The sequence below is a fragment of the Eumetopias jubatus genome, unplaced genomic scaffold (genome assembly GCF_037043125.1).
Source record: "Eumetopias jubatus isolate StellerSeaLion01/CBP00866 unplaced genomic scaffold, mEumJub1_p1.0 scaffold_3, whole genome shotgun sequence".
Taxonomy (NCBI): Eukaryota; Metazoa; Chordata; class Mammalia; order Carnivora; family Otariidae; genus Eumetopias; species Eumetopias jubatus.
This window is the reverse complement of record NW_028274809.1, coordinates 78111999-78124066: the sequence shown is the minus strand read 5'-3', so window position 1 is coordinate 78124066 and position 12068 is coordinate 78111999. Positions and strand designations below refer to the sequence as shown.

The 12068-nt window shown below is 39.7% G+C and overlaps 1 protein-coding gene across 1 annotated transcript in view; it reads right to left on the bottom strand.

Moving 5' to 3' along the window:
- The window catches only part of CACNB4 (calcium voltage-gated channel auxiliary subunit beta 4), a 236835-nt gene that overhangs the window by 70808 nt on the left and 153959 nt on the right, over positions 1 to 12068 (bottom strand). The window lies entirely within an intron of this gene.

The following is a 12068-nucleotide window of genomic DNA, read 5'->3' as shown; positions in this document are numbered from 1 at the left end:
ACCAGCCAGTCAATGGGTGCATTGACATTCCATTTGCTAATACACTGTATAATCAATTTACAGTTTCTCATATGCTACAGATAATGCAAAATGCACTTTACTTCCACCTAACACACATCTTTCAACAAGAATGTATCACTTACTGTCTGAAGTAATTTCCTAATGAATCTTCACAGACAGAAAGAATACTCAACTTCTTACACCGAGTTCATATTCAACTCAATGGGTGTAAACCCCGACACAGCCAGATCCCCTTTAAGAAAAAAAGTGTTCAGCCAAAACCCTACCTTGGTTTCCTTCTAGCTCTGCATAAGCAGCTATGTTGTTCAGTCTTTCTACACACACACACACACACACACACACACACACACACACACACACACACACACCATGCTATCATCTACCTATTCAAAAGCCTCCTGGAATTGCAACAAATCCAGAATATAAAAGTTGGCGTTTTCCTCAAAAAGTTTAGGGACCCTGTATCAAAAAAGAGCTACTCAGATGCAGTTTTGTTCTTAGAAAACTTCAATTCAAACCAGTGATCGATAGTACAAGAACATTTAAAAAGAAGCACTTATCAGCCTCTTTAAATAATTTCCCGGGGTGCCTGGGTGATCCAGTTGGTTAAGTGTCAGGTCAGGTCTTGATCTCAGGGTTGTAAGTTCAAGTTCCACATTGGGCTCCATGCTGGGTGTGGAGCCTACTTAAAAAATAATAATAATAATTTCTCCCACTTTATCATACGAGTTTTTAAAATAAAAGACATTGGTTGCTCTATGAATAAAAGCCAAAGATTTATTTTTCACTTTTTCAGGAATAAAAATAATTGTCTTATGTACTACTATTTAAGCACAATCATTATTGAGCATTATTATCTATATAAACACTAAAAATAAACCACTGTTTCCAGCTACTAGGGCAGAGGGGAGGAGGCTAAGTATAATCATTCTGAACTACAAAGCCAACAACTCCTTTCATGGCAAGACCAGCTCCTTCAGGGTTAGCCATATTTTCAGGAAATGCCTGAGCCACTGTTATTGATGGGAAATAAAGGGAAGATGCGATGCACCCACATCATTTACTAATTATCTCTCTGCAGGTTTATTCCCCACTAGCTTATCCACTCTTTACAGGCAGGAACCACACTTCTTTCTGCTCTTTTTCTTTTCCTCAGGGTTAAGCTCAGTACCTGGTTTTATAAATGTTTACTGAATGAGGAAGCAAGCTAATGAGTAAGTAATTTAGAGATAAACAGAGAGCAGAAGGTGGAAAAAAGCACAGTAAAGAGCACTAATATATGATCAGATATTTTCATTAGGGATACAGATGAGTTATAGCCTTAACAATTCTTTCCTGCATGCTAAAGCTGTTTCTTATGTTAACATTTTTTTTTCTTGAATTGGGTCCTTAACATATTGCTCACCAAAGAAACAGAAGCAAGCAACTGAGATTATTCTAGAGAAAAAATGCTTTTATTTATTTTAATTTTATTTGAGAGAGAGAGAGAGAGAGAGAGCGAACACGCACAAGCAGAGGGAGGGGCAGAGAGAGAGGGAAAGAATCTCAAGCAGACCCTGCACTGAGCCTAGAGCCTGAGGCGGGGCTCTATCTCACGACCCTGATATCATGACCTGAGCCGAAACCAAGAGTCATCACTTAACCGACTGAGCCACCCAGGCGCCCCTCCATTTTTTTATTTTTAATTCATGGGAAGACTCAAAAAATAAAAGTGGCCTTAGCAGGAAGGGAATGTTGAGTGGCCAAGGGAAACTGTTATGAGTCCTAGTACAGTGTGGCCAGTCTCCTGCCTCAATTTCCCCAACTCCATCCAGTGTGTATGAAAGTGTGAGGGTATGAGGCAGGTCTAGGACTGAGCTGTGGCCCTCTAAAATACACTTTTTATTTTGGGATAATTTCAGATTTACAGAAAAGTTGCAAAGGTAGTACCCAGAGTTCTCACATACCCTTCACCCCAGGCCCCCTAACATTCCCATCCTATATAACCACGGTCATTTGTCAAAACTAAGAAACTAACATTGGTACATCACCATTAACAAAACTCCAGCTTTCATCAGATGCCAGTTTTCCACTGATGTCTTTTTTTTTTTTTCTGTTCCAGTATCCAAGTCAGGATACCATGCTGCATTTAGTACACGCTTTTCTAAATTATATATCACCTTGATTTTGACTTAGGGAAAACTGCTTCAAAGATTGATTAAACATCACAGTCCTTCTTCCTGTTTCCTCCAGCTCGTGTGTGGTGGACGGGCCGGCAGCCTCCTTCCCTGCTCTCAGCCAGAAAGAGAACAGCAGGTGCTGCCCTGCTTCAGTTGCTGGACACAGCTGCTCACTCATGTGGGCTAAGAATATTTCAATCAGGTCAGCACACAGTTTCTAAATAAAAGAAACTGAGGCAAAGAAGATAACGGGTAACAAAGAGTATCCCGAGTTGGATTTTCAAAGGGATCACACGTGGATCAAAAGTTCTCAAATACTCCTCAAGAGGCTTTGTCCGGAAGCTTAGCTTGGTGCAGGGGGTTAGAAAAAAGCCACACTAAGAGAACGCACGGATGGGATGGGCCTTTGCGGCTGTCAAAACCAAAACCCTGGCAGGGAGGCTGGAGAGGAAGAGCACAGTAGAGAAAAGTACAAAAGCACTAGGAGAGCCCAATTTCAGCAAAGGGGCCTTTCAAGGGCATTAACAGCAGAAAATAAGGAGCTCATTTGCAGTTAATTTCCATGTTCCCAGGCCTTATAAGATAGAGAGCAGTGTATTTAGGTAGAGGTGGTGAACTTGAGCAGTTTGGAAAGTTTGAATGCAGACTCCACGCAGGGACTGTTTTTAAGGCAAAGAGAACCTGAACTTTTTGCTTGATGATGAAGAAGAGAGGATTCTATTCTAGTCAGAACAGTAGCTTAAGGCCCGTCAGGATACCTTACCTATCATCCTCAGCTCTGCCTGGTTTCAAGGATCTGCACTGCAAAGGAAAGTGAAGATCCTGAAGGAAGCATGTGGAGGGTTGCAGGTAATGACAGATCATGGCCAAAAAAAAAAATAGATCAACTAATTTGGAGACAGAAAGCTAAAGGAAGATTTTAAATAAAGTGCTTTAAGAATCTGAATGGCTCAAACTCAAAGGCTGAAGAAAAGCAATTTTGCAGTGAGGGCAGAGTGGAAGAAACCATGCCCCACCGCAGCCTGAGAGATTTAAGTCAGACATAAAAATACATTTTTTTGACCAAGACAGTAAGAGTTCTGAGGTGCAGGATTAGGTTTCTGACACAGACTATAAAATCTCATGCCCTGTTTGCTCAAGTTCCCTCATAGTTTTGAGAGGTTACTTAAATAAGCTGGTATTTTAGATATTTTCCCATTTTCTTTAATTAAGTAAAAAGCAAAAGTGGCAACATAAAGGGTCTTAAGTATAAGTTTTTTTTTTAAGGGAAGAGATATTATGCTTGAAAATTGATAGCTGGATATATTTAGGAAGAAAGAAAACTAAGTTTTACCCTTGACTTAATTATTCCTCGGTCGTCTTCTTTTTTTTTTTTTTTTAAGGTTTTCAGGTCTCTTACTATGATTACCTTCTCTTATCTCCTTTTCAAAGCATAGAAAGACCCCTCCCACATGATTTCTTGATATAACCCCTCTCTATTTGTTACAGAGAAAAACAATTAGAAATGCAAGAGAGATCAAGAAAGATATAAATTGAACCAGTTTATATGAACACTTAGAAGAATAAAAGTGCCTCAAGCATAAAATTATTCATGCCTATTTTAAAAGCTTTCCATTGAAAAAGACCTATTACAGAATAAAACATTCAACATGAGAATCTATCACTAGTTTTGAAATAGTCAACTAAAAAAATCTTAAATCTTATTTTGATTATAAACTGTTAAGGGAATGAATTCAGCACATTTATATTTATCTAAGGAATATGCAATACTCAATGATTGCTCATATCTAACAAAGAAAGCCAAAATATTGAACTATACAACCTGCCTACAGAGCCTCAAGAAGAAACAGCAGATTTCTGTTCTGGTGCAAGGTCAAGCTTTTCAGACTATGGGCTTAGAACAGTGGGTTTCCCTGTTACACTGTTGGGGGTAATGCAAGTTGGTACAGCCGCTTCGGAAAACAGTGTGGAGATGCCTCAGAATATTAAAAATAGAGCCACCCTATGACCCAGCAATTGTACTACTGGGTATTTACCCCAAAGACAGAGATATAGTGAAAAGAAGGGCCATATGCACCCTAGTGTTCACAGCAGCAATGTCCGCAATAGCCAAACTGTGGAAAGAGCCAAGATGCCCTTCAACAAACGAATGGATAAAGAAGATGTGGTCAATATATACAATGGAATATTACTCAGCCATCAGAAAGGATGAATACCCAACTTTTACATCAACATGGATGAGACTGGAGGAGATCATGCTAAGTGAAATAAGTCAAGTGGAGAAAGTCAATTACCACATGGTTTCACTTATTCGTGGCACATAAGGAATAGCATGGAGGACATTAGGAGAAGGAAGGGAAAAATGAAGGGGGGTAATCGGAGGGAGAGATGAACCATGAGAGACTCTGGACTCCGGGAAATAAACTGAGGGTTCTAGAGGGGAGGGGGGTAGGGGGATGGGTTAGCCTGGTGATGGGTATGAAGGAGGGCATGGACTGCATGGAGCACTGGGTGTTATACGACAACAATGAATCATGGATCACTACATCAAAAACTAATGATGTAATGTATGGTGACTAACATAATAAAATTAAATTAAATTTAAAAAAAGAGCAGTGGTTCCCAATGGGGGGAATTTTGCATCCCCAGAGGACATTTAGTAATGTCCAGAGATCATTTTGATTATCACACTATAAGGGAAGGGGTTGCTACTAACATTTACTGGGTTGAGGCCAGGGATGCTGGAAAACTTCTTAGGATGCATAAGATAGGCTCCCACAGCAAAGAATTATTTGGTCCAAGATGTCAGTAGTGCTGAGGTTCAGAAACTCTGGCTTTACGCCATGGAAAACAGTATGGGTAGTTCTCAAAACATTAAAAATAGAACCACCATATCATCCAGCAATTCCACTTCTGAGTATATCCAAAATAACTGAAATTGTGATCAAAGACGTACCTGCACTCCCATGCCCACTACAGCACTATTCCTAATAGTCGAGATATGGAAACCGCCCATGTGTCCATCAACAGACAAATGGATAAAGAAAATGTGGTGTACACATGTAGGGGAATATTATTGATCCTTATAAAAGAAGGAAATCCTGCTATTTGCAACAACACGGATAAATCTGGAGGTAAAATAAGTGAAATAAATCAGCCACAGAAGGGCAAATCCTGCCTGATTCCACTTACATGAAGTATCTAAAATAGCCAAACTCACAGAAACAGAGAGACGAATGGTGGCTGCCGGGGTTAGGATCGGGAGGGGAAATGGGAATGGCTCAATAGATAGAAAGTTTCCGTTTATACTCAGATGAGTAAATTACAGAGAGCTGCTATATTACAGAGTGCCTACAGCTAACAGCAGTACTGTACTGTGCACTAAAAGAAATTAAAAGGGTAGATCTCATGTTAAGTGTTTTTACCACAGGGGAAAAAAAACACAAAAGGATACCAGGAAGTTTTGGAGGTGATTGATATGTCTATGTCTTGATTGTGGTGACTGTTTCATGGGTATTTATCCAAATCTATCAAACCATACACATTTTTTCAAACAAGAAACTCTGGCTTAGAATCATCAGCTCTGCCCCTAATGACCAGTTTATTTTTTTCAAAATTAAGTGGACATATTTAGAAACATGTTTGTGTTTTTCTTTTTTTTTTAAAGACTTTATTTGAGAGAGAGAGAGAAAGTGCAAATGGGGGGAGGGACAGAGGGAAAGGGAGAGAGAGAATCTTAAGCAGACTACCCACTGAGCACAAAGCCCAACGTGGAGCCCGATCTCACAACCCTGAGATCATGACCTGAGTCAAAATCAGAAGTCGGACTCTCAACCGACTGAACCACCCAGGCACCCCTCTGTTTTTCTGATTAACAGGAAAACAATTTACCAGCCAACCAACTATAGCTTCACTTTTCAATAAATATTTCAATGAGAAGATAGGTAGGATGTAGGGAAACTAGGAAAAAAGTTAGCCAATGTTTATAAAGCTGGAGTTTTGATAACACACTCCTTGAACATCCAGAAGAGGATGTAGCTCTCTCCTATGGAAGAATGAAACCATCACAGATGAAAAGACAACTGCCAGCTTGGAAGGCTTTGGGAAGACCCAGCGACACGTGTGTGACTGGATCTCAGTGGGGTCCCTATATACGACAGCTGCTGCTGGAGTATAAGGAATATAACTATAAAACAAACACCTGGAATGACTCTGAGGTGAATTCGGGTCTGGGAATGTGCCAGTAATGGGTTTAATAAAGAGTAACCACCACATAAGGTTGAGGACTACATGCCAGTACCCTGCAGAACACAGAGGAAATGTTCAAAAATATATTAACTAGAATGAGAATAATGAAAATGATTGTCACTGTTACAATGAATACCGAATGAGTATTTCCAAAATGAACACTATTGTTTACCCCCACACTTGTCCCCTCCATATGCTTTGTCTGTGACAACTACAAGGGCATTAAAGAGAAAGCTGGCTGGAAACCTCACTGCACTGAACACTAAAAGAGATCTTTTGTCTTAACTCCTCCTCTCAATACGGCAGAAGCAAACATTTTGAAACAAAAGAGAAAAGGGCTGGGGGGAAAGAATGCTACCAATTTCCACATTAAGAACATACAACAGCCACCTCCAACCATATGTACTGGTTTGTTCCTTGCCAAAATATGTGGTTTGCCATTGGAGAGGCACAGCATGCTTTCCATTTGCCACAAAAGCATGTATTTATTTTTTAATATAGCATTTATTCAGCATTGACTAAAGTCTATTATTTCACTCATTCCATCGACAAGTATGTATTAAGCACTCAACTACAGGCAGGGCACCATGGGAGTTACAAAGATCTGTATGACTCTGTCTTTCCTCTCAAACTGCTCACAATCAGGCAACGAGAACAGTAAACCTTACCAAGAGACAAATATGGATGGCTCCGGAGACTCATCTCCTTCCCTCTTTGGCTAGCTGCACAGAAAGCTGGCCCAGCTCAATAGAAAATAAGCTGATACCAACCACTGGGTTCCAGAGGCTTTCCCTTTCTAATAAAGTCACTTCCCTGACCAGGGAGATTCCACTTTTACACAATCACATGGATGTGCCCTGGCGACTGACCCTATCATACGGAGAGTACTCTCTACCAGAACTGTGGCTATGGCGTCTGCAGACATCCACACCTGGCCTAAACTGTGGGAGGAGAGTTCAAAGGATTGCATGCATTCTGTTACGTCTGCTTATTATTGATTCTCTAAATAAAACCCACAGTAAATCTTCACTGTGTAGCCATTAGCATTCCTACAAGTGACCCCTTGCATACAAGACAGAATTGGTAATGGCAGCACGTCCAGAGATGCAAACATCATGTTGACTACATCTATAGTTTACCATTCCAACTTTGTATAGATTTTATGAAATTTGAAGTATTTCTATTTGCACAAAATAGATTCAAATAATCATTGACTGAAGAGTTTCTTGAAATCCAAAGGCATATAAGAGAGCTGAATGAATCCTGTCCTCTAAAGTTCTGTAAGACATGGAAGGTGTGTTTTAGATTGGAGCCAAGTGTAGAGTCGAGCTCTCTCGAAGGGTAAGCCTAGAACATTAATCAGGGTAGCCTCAGGAAGTATGGTTCAAAGGAGAGATCATGCTCAAGTCCGATCTGGGGCCATACTAAGGTAAGACTTCTGTGAATTCTGCTTAGCAGTTCAGGCTTTGCCAAAGAGAGATGGTCTGGAATGCATGAGGAATCCGAGGACAAACCTGACTTCCAAGTAGAGACAGGCTTATATCTATCATTACAGCCATCATTGGCCATGCCCTCACCTTTAGGGAGAGACTATTGAGGCAGATGAGGTACCTTGGTTGCAAAACGTCAGGAGGTATTCACCACCAAAATGGGGCAAGTGCCAACTTGGCTTATGCATGATACTGAGAGTGACTGCCTCCTTACATTCATGCCCTGGGCACCTCTGTCTTAAGGAGGCAACACCCTCAGGTTCATGCAAGTGTAGGCTGGCAATGTGCACAGAGACTAAGCACCTCCTTAAATTTTGTACCCTAGGCTCCTTACTTGCCTCACCATTCACCTCTTCCCTTCTTCCTCTTTCCCATTTGGTGCCCCCTTAATTTGTACATTAGTCCTCCATGCACACTTTGAAGAACTAGGATCTAAAGAAAACATTAAGACCAGATCCATCATAATAGGGGCACATCTTAAGTTTGAAAAAAACCATCCAGACTGAAATTTTTCTTCATATAACTAAAAACCAGAATATACCTTGTAAAGTTCAGACAAGACAGGACTGAATTCCTGACTCATTTTTCATCCTGTCATGACAAACACTCAAAAACCCAGCTTTAAAGCCATTTTGTAATGATTGTGATTTCCAAATTGAATGGCTGGTAATTAGCTCTTGCTATATGTTTGATAATCTTATTATGGCCATTCATTAAGCATCACATCAATTTAGAAATTATTAGATGTCAGAATGTGTCTTTCTTTTGTGAAAATTATTTCGTAGAATAATTGTAGAAAGACTTCAGGTTATATTCCTTTTTCACTCTACCAGTCCAGAGTCTTTATAGTAACCTCAGACATATTACCAGTCCAATGTATATATATATTATAATTATATTATATGTTATAATTATATTTTATATAATATATAATAATAAATATAAATATAATTATATACTATATAATTTATATAAAATATAATGATAATTGTATATAATTATATTTATATTTTATATTTATTATAATATATTTTATGTGTATAATAAATATAAATATAATTTTATATATTATATATAAAAATATAATTATATAATTATAATTATAAAATAATTATACAGTTTTTAATTTGGTTCTCTACTTACCCAAGACAAATCTCCATCTAAACACAAAACTGTGTTTTATGATAACGATCACAAGTGACAAGTGAAACAGTGCTAAGTGGCTAGTTATGATGGGTCTTCAAGATTTTGAGAGCTGGCCTTAGAATCCTTAACTTTTGCCATTTAAACTCACTTGATTGGTTTAGGAAGCGTGAAAGAGCTTCACAAACACTGCCTTTTGGAAACAAGTCACAGCTTCATCATCAAAGGATGATGTTTGTTGTAATTGCCAAACCATAACTATCAAGATGGTGAATCTTGGTTTAAAACAGCATAAATGATAGTGGGTGAGCTACATAAATCCTAGTCATGTCTCATTTATACTTTTCTCATCCAGGACTGTATTAGTTTCATATTCTTACTGTAACAACCACAAACTCCATAGCTTAAGCCAACACAAATTTATTATCTTACAGTTCTAGAGGTCAGAATTATAAAATGGGTCATACTGGCCTAAAATGAAGGTATTGGCACCGGTACGTTCCTTCTGGAGGCCCGAGGGGAGAATCTATTTCCTTGCCTTTTCTAGCTTCTGAAGGCCACCCATATTCCTTGGCTCATATTCCAAGCGAGTAATGTTTGGTTGAGCCCTTCTCGTGCTGTCAACTCTGACTCTTTCTCTTCTGCCCCCCCTCCTCCATTTATAAGGACCCTAGTGATTACATTGAGTCTACAGGGATAATCCAGGATAATCTCCTCATCCCAAGGTTAGTGATAAACTACCTTAATTCCCCTTTGCCATGTACCCTAACATATTCCCAGCTTCTGGGGACATCTTTGAGAGGTGATTATTCTATCTCCCACATGGAGTTTATATAAAATTTGCCCTGTGTGAGGCAGGGGTTTTTAAGATTCATGACATTTCAGGTGTTGGATCTTTGGTATATACAATCTGAAGTTTCCTGACAATTAGAACTTCGGAAAAAAAAATTCTTTTACAAGGGCAGTTGTAAATCACACATGCTATTTTCACACCATTATTCTGAAACCTTTTGAACTATGTAGGTCAGTTTCATAAAGTCTTGAGTTGATTCTTAAGGACCAGGTTTAGTCAATACCCAAATTTGTTGATTTTGCCTACTGTGAAACTTCACATTGGAATTTCTCCACATTCCTATTTCTGAACCTATGAGGACTGTCAGACTGTGTAAAGGAATGGCACTTGCTCTCTAACCCGCTGCGCAGTACCTGGACCCGTAAAGGAACAGCAGCCTAGGTTTAGTAAGTGCCTGTCCATGCGGCTGTGAGACAGACAGCAGCTGGGACTGTGGTGAGATGGGGAGCATGTGATCTGCCTGAAAGTACCGCAAGTAATTTTTTAAAAAATAGTAATTGTTCTCAACCAAACACTGCAGGTCATATGGGGCCCCCGCAGCCTCCCTGCTAGAGGCTGCTTCCATTCTGAGCCTGACTCCAACTCCCACAGTTCCAGAGGATCCATTATGACTACTTTGCCATTAGAGCTTCACCTTACTTTGCCCTCCCGATTCCTTCTTGTCCTTAAAGACTCTGACATCTCATCTTGCTCTTCTATATAGGGACTGGGTCTCTCAAGAGCCAGCCTGATTTGGGACGCATCACTGTCTAGACCCTGAACTTCTCCTGTGCTTTGCTCCTGTCCTGGCAACAGGACTATGATCCTGGATGACCCCTTGCCTGTGGGCTGCTTACAGCTATTCGTGTGGCCTTTCTGTTGTAGCCGCTATGTGAGGGGGCGCCTCACGGGAGGCCAGCGGATGGCCTCTAGCTGATATTCCATTCTTCAAGTGCAAAATACTTATACTTGGCTAAATAATCTCAGATTGGCCTACAGAATCCTGATGGGAAAAGTTGTTTCTGTGTGTCAGACAATGACATCACATTAATAAAGCAGAAGCAGCAGCGTAGGACTGAGATAAGAAACTTGGATTCTATCCCCAATGCTCTTACAGATCTGTGGGGTAACTCTAGGAAAGGTCCTCATCCCCAAATGGCCTCAGTTTTCTCATAGGTAATATGAGGAAGATTGGGAGATTACTTCTTGGCTCAATCACCATGGGAGCAAGTGATAATTTCACACTGAACGCAGGCAGTCTGTTATCATTCTGAAATTTCTAATAATTTTTCATGGGTTTTCATCTCATCTCCATTCAGGAGGGCTGGTTTTTAAATATAAATCTCTGATATATTTATATTTATTTCATTTAAACACATTTACACTTAAAATTATATATTATATATATTTATATATATGCATAAGTATATATATATGCATGTGTGTATGTGTGTGTAAAATCTGTTCTAAAACCTAAAGTTTACACACACACACACACACACACACACACACACACACACTTCCCGTGGAGAAAAGTTGTAACACGATGGAAGTAAATTATATATAAGGTAGGGATCTTAGAAGCTTTTCCAATCTCTGAATGAATAAGAGAAATTCTGGAATATAACAACTTTAGGAGGTTTCACAATAGATCCCACTTTCTCAGACATTTCAGAAAGGCATTTTTCCAACCTAGGGTATTTACAATACCTATGGCATTCATTTTTCACCTTTTAGAATTCCAAGCCCTAGAACAGAGTCGATCATATCAACCTTTACGGAATCCCAGACAGTGCTCCAGGATTGAAACTTCCTTACTGATTTAAACAAAGTTGATCGGGCGCCTGGGTGGCTCAGTTGGTTAAGTGACTGCCTTCGGCTCAGGTCATGATCCTGGAGTCCCGGGATCGAGTCCCACATCGGGCTCCCTGCTCAGCAGAGAGTCTGCTTCTCCTTCTCACCCTCCTCCCTCTCATGCTGTCTCTCATTCTCTCTCTCAAATAAATAAATAAAATCTTTAAAAAAAATAAACAAAGTTGATCATTCCAACCTTTGTGCTATTGTTGTAGTAATACCTACCACCTCTATTATGGTACATATCACATCGCATGGTACCTGTTTACTCCTCTGCCTCCCCCATTTGTCGGTGATCTCTCTAAGGATATTCACTGGATT